Raw genomic sequence first — 10,972 nt, 5'->3', positions numbered from 1 at the left:
CAGTTTTAACTTGTTATAGTCTGCTATTTAGCGACTCTTCAACTGACTTCACCTCATCTTTTGAAACATAGAATGATTGTATGCCAGAGATATTTTTCTGTACCCAGATAAATAATTGAAGAGGTGTTAGAATGTGACCTTCTGTAGGGTGCTGCAGACTAGCTCGTGATGCCATGTGCTTAATTGGTAGCACCAATACCATCACATACATTTTTACCATGACTTGTTGTGAAAAAATTCCATTCTACGTGAATCTGAAAATCATGGTAATGCATGCATAAATTTTTGAGATTTTTACAGTTTTTGTACTGTCTAGCTGCCCCATCACTGAAGTATTTCGCAAAATGTATGTGAAGCAGCTTGTTTTTCACATATTCCATGACAGTGCGAATGTGGGCATTAACTGCAATGGCATCATGAATTAAACAGTCACTAAAAATGCACAGGTTCATGACAGACACATCACCTGATTCACTTCTATAGTAAATCGCAAATGGCTGGAGAGTTGCTTGACTGTTGTCCCAATGATATCCTAGGATGGCATCTTGAACTATAAATGCATAATTTTCAGAAAAGTCTAGTATTACTATAATTTCATCTTGTTTCGAATTATCCTTACAAAACTGAAGATAAGCCGATTGTGCTGTTGCTGTGAAACTGTGTGTGGTCAGTTTGTCCGTTTTTTGACAAAATCTTCCACTGTACTTTGCTTTGTTTCAAGACTTGTGTGATCCATGTATGTCCATTGTTTATAAGAAACAAGTTCATCGTCATCCATAAGGAGTTCACCATACAGTTTGTTATTCATGTGTTCTGCAAGATTTGTCTTACCAGGACACTTTCCACACCTGTGTATCATGCACTGGTAGGAACTGATGTCACACACTAGCAGCTTCATTGCACCTTTGTAATCCAGACATAAATCCTTTATATCAGCAAACATCAGTTTAGAATTTGATGGGTCTCACATACACAAACATTGTGTGTGCCCCTTTCACTTTCAGGCACAACCCATTTTGGGTTGAAAAGAAATGATAAACCTACTTTGGTATTGGGATACTTTTCCTTGAATTCTACATATAGTTCTGATATGTTGCATAACAACAGTATTTTTTGCATCTGTACACGTACATTTCCGATTTTCACAGTTACATAGTCTTTTGTCTTTTTTTTTCAGGCATTATTTGGCTGTAGTCATTATTTTCATAAAACTTCAACATTAGCACTTTTATTTCTGAACTCAATTGCTTACCCTGAGCCTGCTGAAGTTGTGGAAGCACTCCTTGGGTTGCTTTTATTTTCCTAGCTTGCTTTACCGTATATGTAGAAACACTGAATTCCTTTGCATTGTAGTCAATAGACCAGCTGGAAGGTGCAAGGGTAAGAATAGCTACTTTTTTCTGGTGTGTGGATATGGCACATTTTTATTTCAAATCATACACAATTTTATCCAAATCAGAGCATTTCTGGCATTATTTCTGTTCCTTTGGAGTAGATAGTTCTTCCTCTTCCACCATTAGTGTGTCAGCTATTTTGTGTTTTAATTCCATTTGAACTTCTTGTAGTTTTCTTCTACCATAGCTGGGCCTGTCTCTTTTCCCAACTTTGTGTGTCTTCATTGGAGACAAACCAAGAGCAGTCACTGAAGTATTTAATTGCTCATCCACTGTGGTTGTAGGTGGCTGATACTCTTCGTCGCTGTCATGTAAATTATCAGAATATTCTTCATTTTTTAGCAGTGTAACACACCTGGAACATAACTTTTGCCCTGGTTTCATGTTAAGTGCCACGCATTGATTCACTTTCAATACTGATTTTATATCAATTTCTCTGAGGCTACACTTCACTGTCTTCTTATGAATCCGAAATGGATCAAAACAACTTCTTTGTAGGAAAGAAACACTTTCATATGATGATGAGAAACACTAAAGTTTCCTGGAACTGTACTTCTTGCGCCCACAGGGTGTATCCCGGATCTCCATAGCAACAAATCTTGGTCCGATTCATCCAGATCATACAGTACAAAGCGAATGCCACATTTTGTTCCTTATGTTGTTTTATGACATTCAGATGCTTGTGCTCTACCAATACTGCTACTTGTTTGAACAAAAGCACCACTAGTACACTCTTCTGCCTCCATACTGACTTTCCACAATAGTACTGACCAGCCTGAACTAGAATCTTAAAAACATGAGTAACCTGTAATTATTGCTTGTTTCCTTTGTTGTTCCTGCCTAAAAATGACTCATTCTGTCCCTGAAAACTACCATTAACTTTCTGTTGCCTAATGGTTCTAAACAATTGCTGCAGCTTTATCTGAAACAAGCTGTTAAAAGTGTTAAAAGAAACGTAACCAAATACACCTCTGTCAACCTTTATTGTACACAAATGCCTTTGCAATAGCAAGTTGAAATTTTGCCACATATCATATTATGGTTTACTTATGCAGTGTTTAAAATTTGGCTTGGATATCACTTGTCCCTTTTGTGCTATCACACTTAGAAACCCCATGTTTTTCAGGTGATTTTTAAAATTTTTGTATTGTCGTGTGCATGTAACTCTGTTTATGTGACTGATATGGGCAAGATGAGTTCTGTGTGTGTTTAGGCCACATTAAGATTACTACAAAAAATGTATACCCTTTTTGAGTGAATTATATTTGGCATAGAGGGCACCTGCAATATGTACCTTTTAACGTATTACATTTTTTAATCACATTTTGGAATTGTTTAATTTCCCTCAGAAATATGTTGTTGGTGTTTTGATTCATAGAGTGTGTTCTCTAAGTGGATGTTACTGGGTTGTAAAAATTTCACTGGACTGTGCAGAATAGTTCCAAAGTTATTAAGACCTGAAGTTGGGTCTGAAGATAGATTGCCAGATGCGGGTTGCAATTTCCGGGGCACGCCACTTTCTTTCACAAGCCATAATTCTGGAACTAATTGGCAGGGGAACTTAAAATTTTGTACATGAATGTTCCACACTTGGTAGCATGGGTGTGCTAAATTTCAGCCAAATCTGAGACTATCAGCTCGAACATTTTCTCAAATTGGTTGAACTGACATGGAATGGCCCATTTAAGAATTATTTCAATCCTGTACAATGTGCAGAACTGGATGAATCGCACCCTACCCTTATGCCACACACACAAACCAATAACTCGGGAATGAAAATAGATATGACTTTACGGTAAACTTTAAAGAAAACTTTGATGTGTTAGTTACCTTTCAAAGCCAATAATGTATGACATAAAGTAAACAAAAAGTAAACTAGTAGCAACATGAAAAATTCCCTGTTCACACATGCGGCATCCTACTTTATTTCTAAACTGAACAATTAACATAACAAATTACGAAAATACTGTCAGTTCATTATCAAGCTAATATATTTGGCTATGAGATGTTTAAGTTTTCAGTTTTTTATATTGAGTAGTTTCCTTAAAATTGGATGAGAAGTATTTCTGACAGGCCGTCACTTTTGAGCTAGCGGAGTTCCTACTGTAAAAAATATCACATAGTGAAAAGTTTTTACTGTAATGCTTCTGTAAATATATTTGAATGAAAGCACACTTTTTGTTTTAATATATACTCTAATTGTTGGTCAGTGGGCTCATTGTTTCTACAATGAGACCGCGTAATTCTCTGAGGCGCGTTGCTGACCAGGCAGGGGCGATTTAAACAAGAGCGCGCCATGCAGTCCTATGTCTGCTTTACGGAATGCAAAGACTGCTACATTCTTTCGGCAGAGAATCATGGTGGCTTAAACTCCTAATTTTCTCACGAAGAGGCGGTGCATTATTCGAGATGATGCTACACTGTATAATGAAATGAAATGTCGTGTGGTTACGGCCTCCCATTATCAAATGTATATGTCCTTGCAGAAATAAAGTCTGAATGTTTAGTAACTGAAGTGAGAAGGTTCACAGTCAAAAGTATACTCGAAGATCGACAGGTGAAAGTCCTCCCCACATCTAAATGTGTCACAACATTTTTTTTTATTTATTTTATTTATTTTTTATTTATTTATTTACCCATCTGTTGACATTTTAAAATGTATGGATATTGCCAGTTGTGTACATTCATATATTTATACAATTTGATGTTACATGTAACTCAAAATATTGTGAAACAAAAGCTATTTACAATCATTTTGTACTAAGGAATTCACTTATAGTGTAAAAGAAGTGTTCGTGCAAAAACAATTTAAGATTTTTCCTAAAGTAGTAGATGTTATCTGCTTCTTTTATTTTCTGTGGCAGTTTATTATACAGTTTTACACCTTCATACAAGAAACTATTTTGAGTCTTATGTTTATTATTCCTGTCTAGGTGCTTTTTGTTATAATTATTAGTGCTCTCTTTTGCATTTTAAATACTGTTTGTAAATTCTGAGCACTGTTTCCCCAGAAAATAATACTATAACTGATTACTGAATGAACATAACAACTAAGGTATACAGGTCTCAAACATTCACTACTGCATGTGGATACAAGGACTCTAAGTGCCATCTCAGCAACACCCCCATTATTTACATTTGTGTAGTAGATGCCGTCTGCCTACACAGTACGTTCAGTAAGTTTCAGAATGCTGTAATGGCCTTAGATACTTCCGTTTAAGTACTCTTAACTCGTAGTAGTGTTCGTTGCGCCAAATGCACGGGAGCCCATGAGAGTTTGCTGTTTCATGTAGCAGAGCACTGAAGTGTTTACATTGCAACAGAAACGATGCTGCCACTGACCACTGTAGCCCAGTTTATCAGCAATGCTGTTGAAAACTTCTGCAAATCTTGCAATTGCTTTTAAAGGCCTCAGTGGTCGATAAGGAAAAAAGAAAGTAAGTCTTTATAGGAAACTTATCAGCAACAACATATCATTAGCTTGTATTTGCAGTACTTGGTTTACAACATGTCATCAGATACAGTTCAAAGGCTATGCAAGGCTTAGAAATGCCAGACATGATGCAAGAGGAGGTGCCGCCATTTTAATAATGGATACAATTCTGTTTTAAAAAATTGATATCAGTCTTAGGATGAGTGACTGCCAAGTAGTGGCCAATGTAATTTACTATCCCAAAGGCGCATTTAACAGTCTCACCATTTACAAACTTCCTAAGTGTAAAATACAGAATCTTTCTCTGATCAGATTATTGGCCACCTTCTAATGCCGTTTATTCTTTATTCAGGCTTCAACAAGCACCAGTTGGTGTGGAGTTGTGAAGTAGATGACGTGTATCACAGATTTGCCTACACTTCTCGAAAATCTCACTTAAGTACTTCTAAACGATGGCTCTCCTACGAAGATACATAACCCAGGCAGACAGGTGTCGATCGGCGATCTCATATTTCGCTCTGCAGACTCTCACCACATAGTAGAGTGGGTGGTCAAACGTGATTCTCTTGGCCCGGATCTTCTCCCTCTGGAAATGATGATAGAGTACTTTACAAACTGTAATGCAGTCAGGCAAATTACACAAGAAGGATCCTATGATACCAGAGAGCATCAATATTTTCAGTTATGTAACAATACAGTCTAACATAACAGTTGCGACACTCACTGCTGTAAAAGCTGTTATCGTTTAACAGCTGGAGCGACGTGAGCTCTCCAAACCATGAGAAAGGAGAACTTCAGCTGCGTCGTAAGCACGACGTTTGTTTTGTATCCCTTTTGTATGTGATTTACGAAATATTTAATTTATTATTTTGCCTCCAAGAGTTTGCATAATATCAGAGGACACAGATGTTTCTAAAAATGATTCTAAAATACGAGCAAATAGGGATAAAAATCATGAATCCAGTGCCAAGTTACAACACATTCGTGAAGAGATACTTGTGACGTTGGATAGAACTGTAGCTTATTACATTAATATCAACGGAATATAAACAAATTCACACATAAGAAGCAAAGACATGTACCTCTACATGCAAAAGCGATTGACGCCCCATTTGTCATTCTGTAGGCCTACTGTATATTGTTCTAGGAGGGACAAGCAATGGCCAAATAGTGGGAGAAATATACTGTGTGTGTAAACCCCAAGTCCTCAAAGCCAATAACACTGACAGAAGTGCTGTCATATGGTAAATTTGCCATTAGAGACTTTTTATCCAATGACATATGTACTATTTTATCAGTATTGGAGAAATGTTCTGTACCTTCTGCTTCAAAAGGTGGAACATATTGTCACTTATCCCACGTTTTATTTGTATGCCTTCCACATACCTCTGTAATGTATGCACTGGTGAAAACATAAAACATTCTGACAAACCTGTATGCCTGGTGCTGTAATATAATAAATTTAGACCAAACAGATAATTTTCTTCTTTCCTCCTTACAGATGGCATGTTGGTCTGTCTTAACAACAAATCAAGGGCATCTTTTCCTAAATATCAAGATCCTATGGTCTTCAAAATTTGTTTGGCCTTCTTCTCTTGATCCTTCTGATACAGTTTTTGTTGCTGTCTGTACCTAAAATGATAGGCATTTTCCTTGTCCCGTAACAGTTTTGCACGAAGTCTAGTGATCTACAATTTCTGATACTCCACATGCTTTTTCTAGACACAAATAACTGCGCTTAATTTTACCACTTCATCAAAGCAGGTCGGTGTTGACAATTCAGGTGAATCAGGCACTGATATATGGAGAGCTGAACTGGCTGCTTGTGTGCCATAGGAGTGTTTTACAGCTTTAGACGGATTTGTGCGTTTCCTCTTCATCGTCAGTTGAGGTGACTTATTTGGAATTCCAATCAATGTGGTTAACTACATTCCACACGAGTATATTATCGTCTTCATTTATGAACTGGTTTTGTTCGACGTGTAGCGACAAAATTTAACATTATTGTAAAGGTAAACATGGTCTTTTTTTGTAAGATCTTCTCGGATGCTATTCACTAGCCATTTTCTGCTCCTAAAACAAAACAGTAATCACCAATATGCATGTAGATTGCAAGTGAATCCTGACGATACAGTTTAGTAACATGCTGGTATATACTTAACAAAGTCCTTAGGAAACCTAAAAAAGACAGACGTGGTATCATCTTCTTCTTGTTGTTACTGCAATCTATTGCACTACCCTGCTCTCCCATTTGTAAAAGCCATTGTACAAACCTAAATAAACAACTACTATTCGCTTTCACTTTCACGATCGCGCCGATGTCAACAGTTTAACTTACTGGCCACTTGGCAGGCTGCTGGCTCAGTAGGCAACAAAATTGTAGTGAAGTGTCACGACTTTTATGTTAGACTGTGGTAACAATGAATTCATATAAATACATTTTCATAAAAACTAGTTATTCCACATTTACATATTCACATTCTACATAATTTGAATCAACATTGAAGTATTTTATTTAACACTCTATAAATTCTTTTTATTGATTGTTTCAAGAGATATCTTAGCAGTTGTTATTTTCAAAGATGTAAACTCGTTGGCTTGTATGTTATGTCCCTGTTGTTCTTCACTGTGTGCTGTCTTGACAGGGACGTGGTTGTAATTAGATACTCTTGATGGAAGAGATGTTGAAAATGGAGCTGGTCTTCTTTTCTAGAACTGTTGAGGTGACACATATTATGTTACCGGTAATAGTTCAGAGATGAAATACTGCTGAATACCATTATTTAGAAGTTCAGAAACTTCATTTCATTCAGAAATCTTTGGAAGGCACCTGCGTATCACAATCCTTTCATTAGTTAATCTTTCTTCATAAGAGAGTAGTATCTGTGAAGTACTTCAAGCATTACAGGAAATAACGAGAGCACAAACGAGATAAACAACTAAGTAAAAACTTAGCATTTTAAATAAGGATGTGAAGTTCGATTCAACTTATTCAATACAACAATAAAAGTCTGTTTTGAAGATAGATCATTTATATTAAGCACTGAAGAGGCACATTAACGAAATCCATTTAATATTATACATCCAAACAACAGCTGGCACACACAGGAAACTGACTGGCTAAAGTACACTGTTAAAGACAAGAGAAACTTCAATCTTTTAACAGTCTGTTAGGTCCAAAAGTTGCCTATCAACCACTAATTTCAGTTATTGAAGAAGCTCCAAAAACTTCCATTCATATGAATGGACACTCCGTTGCAGAGTGAAAATTTCATTCTGGAAACATCCCACAGACTGTGGCTAAGCCTAGTCTCTGCAATATCCTTTCTTCCTCAACTGCTAGTCTTGCAAATTTCGCATGAGAACTTCTGCAAAGTTAGGAGGTAGGAGACAAGGTACTGTCAGGGTAAAACTGTGAGGAAGGGTCATAAATTGTAACTGGGTAGTTCAGTCAGTATAACACTTGCCTGTGAAAGGCAAAGGTCCTCAGTACAGGTCTTGGTCCAGCACACAGTTTCAGTCTGCCAGAAAGTTTCATATCAGTGCGCACTCCACTGCAGAGTGAAAATTTCATTCTGAAAACTTTTATCTCGCCGAAAGATGCATATGGATTCACTTCTGGAATAAATTAAATGTACAATATCTTATAATACCTTGTGTCTCACATGGAACAATCATCAGCCCAGTACTCTTTGTACTGTACACCACTGAGGAGGAGAGAATTACCCTTTCTCCTGCGAAAATCCTGCAATATGCAGACAATATTTGTGTATGTGTATCGACCAACAGGGTGGCTCAGGCTGTGTGTGAGTTGTCAAAGGTGATGGACATGCTGTATCAAACATTCACACCTGTGGGTTACATATTTCTCTGGAAAAGTCGGTAATTGTTCCTTTCATGAAACGAACTGTACCAACAAGTTTGTTTGCATGGCCATCTTTCCCAACTAGAATATAAATACTTGCTTTGTAAATAAAACTGCCTTTCCTGCTGCTACTTAGTTTATTTGTCCCATACGCGTTTTGACTTATCTTGTTCTAAGGCATCATCAATGAGATGATTTGCTGATCTGTGCTTCCTCGTATCTGGTCTGGAGGTCGCACCACCACTTCATTACTGCTATATAAGTACAACTTTGCGTTTTGACCTTCTTTCTGAGTGGAAAACAGTGTGAAGAAGGTCAAAACACAAAGTTGTGCTTATATGGCAGTAATAAAAGTGGTAGTGCGACCTCCAGACCAGATGTGAGGAAAAACAAATCAGCAAATCATCCCAGTGATGATGCCTTAGAACAAGATAAAGCGAAATGCGTAGATAAATTAAGGAGCACCAGGAAAAGGCGTGTTTATTTACAAAACAAGAACTGTACAAAATTGTTTCGCCAGTGCCCAACTCCCTGCTCATAAAACACAAATAAGATACAATGCTGGGTTTCTTGGTGTTCTCTTTGATTCAAGAACAAGTTGGGGACTGCATGATCAAACTGTTGACAGTACCAGTGGAACAGCAATGAACTTCATCAGACTGGTGACGAGAGAATAGTGAGGAACTCACCCCAATATTTTGTTCCCACGTGTTGAAATGTTCGCATATAGATTACAGATGCACTGTAAATAATAATGCTGCCAAGAAGTAGCTAGCACTGCTGGACAAACTACGGTACATATGTCTATGCATTTGCCTTGGAGATAAAGTTTCCTCCTCCACTCATGCCCTCCTTTTGGAAGCAAAAGAAATGCCTTTACATCTTGTCAAGACAGTGCTGTTTACAAAGACTGGCAGACTTCGCATCGACTGATCACAAAGTGTGAAACACTGTCTCATATCAGGAATAATAGAAGTCTGAGGAAAACACAGTTCCTTCTCTATTAATGGTATAAACACTATGAATAATTTTCATAAAACTGAGATCCTTCTGAAGTCCCTATGTGACAATCACAGCTCTTTTTAGTTTATTACTGTAGTATATATTAATTGTTCCAGCAACAGAGCGGATATGGGCAGTTTTCACCTACAACGCACCTGGCAGAGAAGTGGGGCATCATAATTTCAAATCTATACAGAAGGCCAAAAATGATTATCGACCCTCATATGGTATGCGCTTTCTTCTGTTCAGAAACTGCGGAAGAAAGGAAGTTTCAAGTAGCAGATGACGTTTTCATATTTCTCACCGAAAAATTCACCGTTCTACAGGCAGTACAGTACACAAGATCTTTCAAAATCCCCAAAGCAGTAACAATCATGGACTCACAAAGTGTTCTGAGATCTGTTAGCTAACGGAATTAGAACAAAGGAACTTGTTGCTACAGTCTTGAACTAGTAAATCACTATAATCAAATAAAAAAGACTAATCGCACTACTGAATTCGTTTAGATTAAATCTCCTGCAGCATTTAGGATAATAGCAAAGCAGATCATCTAGCGACAAGAGTGATTATCAACGGAATTCCTAAGGACAAAAGCTGCTATAGATAGACTGCGTCCTACAAGTAAAACGACAGGTGATTCTTCTGATTTTTTTTTAAAAAAAAAGAGGAGGTAGAACCTATGCAGGTTTACAGCCATTCACACCAAGACAGTCATGGTTTAGAAAGCAAAAGTCTCAAGAAAAATAATATCGTCCATAGTGAGAATGCGTCCCAGTGAGTGCTTCCCGGGGCAGTTACATAGAATCGGCGTAATTGAGACATCCTACTGTCACGAATGTGGTGACGTCACGATTAGTGATATAGATCACACTCTATTTCAGTGCAAGCGCAATGAGAAAGGCAGAGTCAAATTTTTCAAGGAGATTTCGAGACTTTGTCACTGCCAACCAACCTGTTCTATTCCACTTTATGGAGATACAACCAGAAGTACATATAATGCCACAGCCAAGTTTATAGCTCAAGAAAATTTAGAAACCTAAAAGGACCGCAGGTATCAATCTTACCTAAATAAATGAATTGCCTGTTTCATGTTTGCTGTTGATTATAACTTCTACACTAATTGAAAATGCGTCGCAGGTGTAATCTGAAGACGCATTTACAAATGTATCTTCAACAAAGTCTGTCTGGCTGATGTTAAATGTTATCTTGCTATAATTGTCACTTTCTAAATCATGGTGGCTAAATAGTATATGCTAGAAGACAAAATAAAAAGAAAGA

The 10,972-nt window shown here is 37.3% G+C and overlaps 1 long non-coding RNA gene across 1 annotated transcript; it reads right to left on the bottom strand.

The window, feature by feature from the left end:
• Window positions 1-4,850: 4,850 nt before the first annotated feature.
• LOC126412421 (uncharacterized) lies at window positions 4,851-10,750 on the bottom strand. The gene is made up of 2 exons (XR_007575286.1): window positions 10,647-10,750; window positions 4,851-5,413 (listed from the first exon to the last, which is right to left on the bottom strand). It is a non-coding gene; the product is annotated as an uncharacterized LOC126412421 (long non-coding RNA).
• Window positions 10,751-10,972: the final 222 nt, after the last annotated feature.

Source organism: Schistocerca serialis, chromosome 7 (assembly GCF_023864345.2).
Source record: "Schistocerca serialis cubense isolate TAMUIC-IGC-003099 chromosome 7, iqSchSeri2.2, whole genome shotgun sequence".
Taxonomy (NCBI): domain Eukaryota; kingdom Metazoa; phylum Arthropoda; class Insecta; order Orthoptera; family Acrididae; genus Schistocerca; species Schistocerca serialis.
The sequence above is the reverse complement of the archived record's forward strand: the minus strand, read 5'-3'. Positions and strand labels throughout refer to the sequence as shown.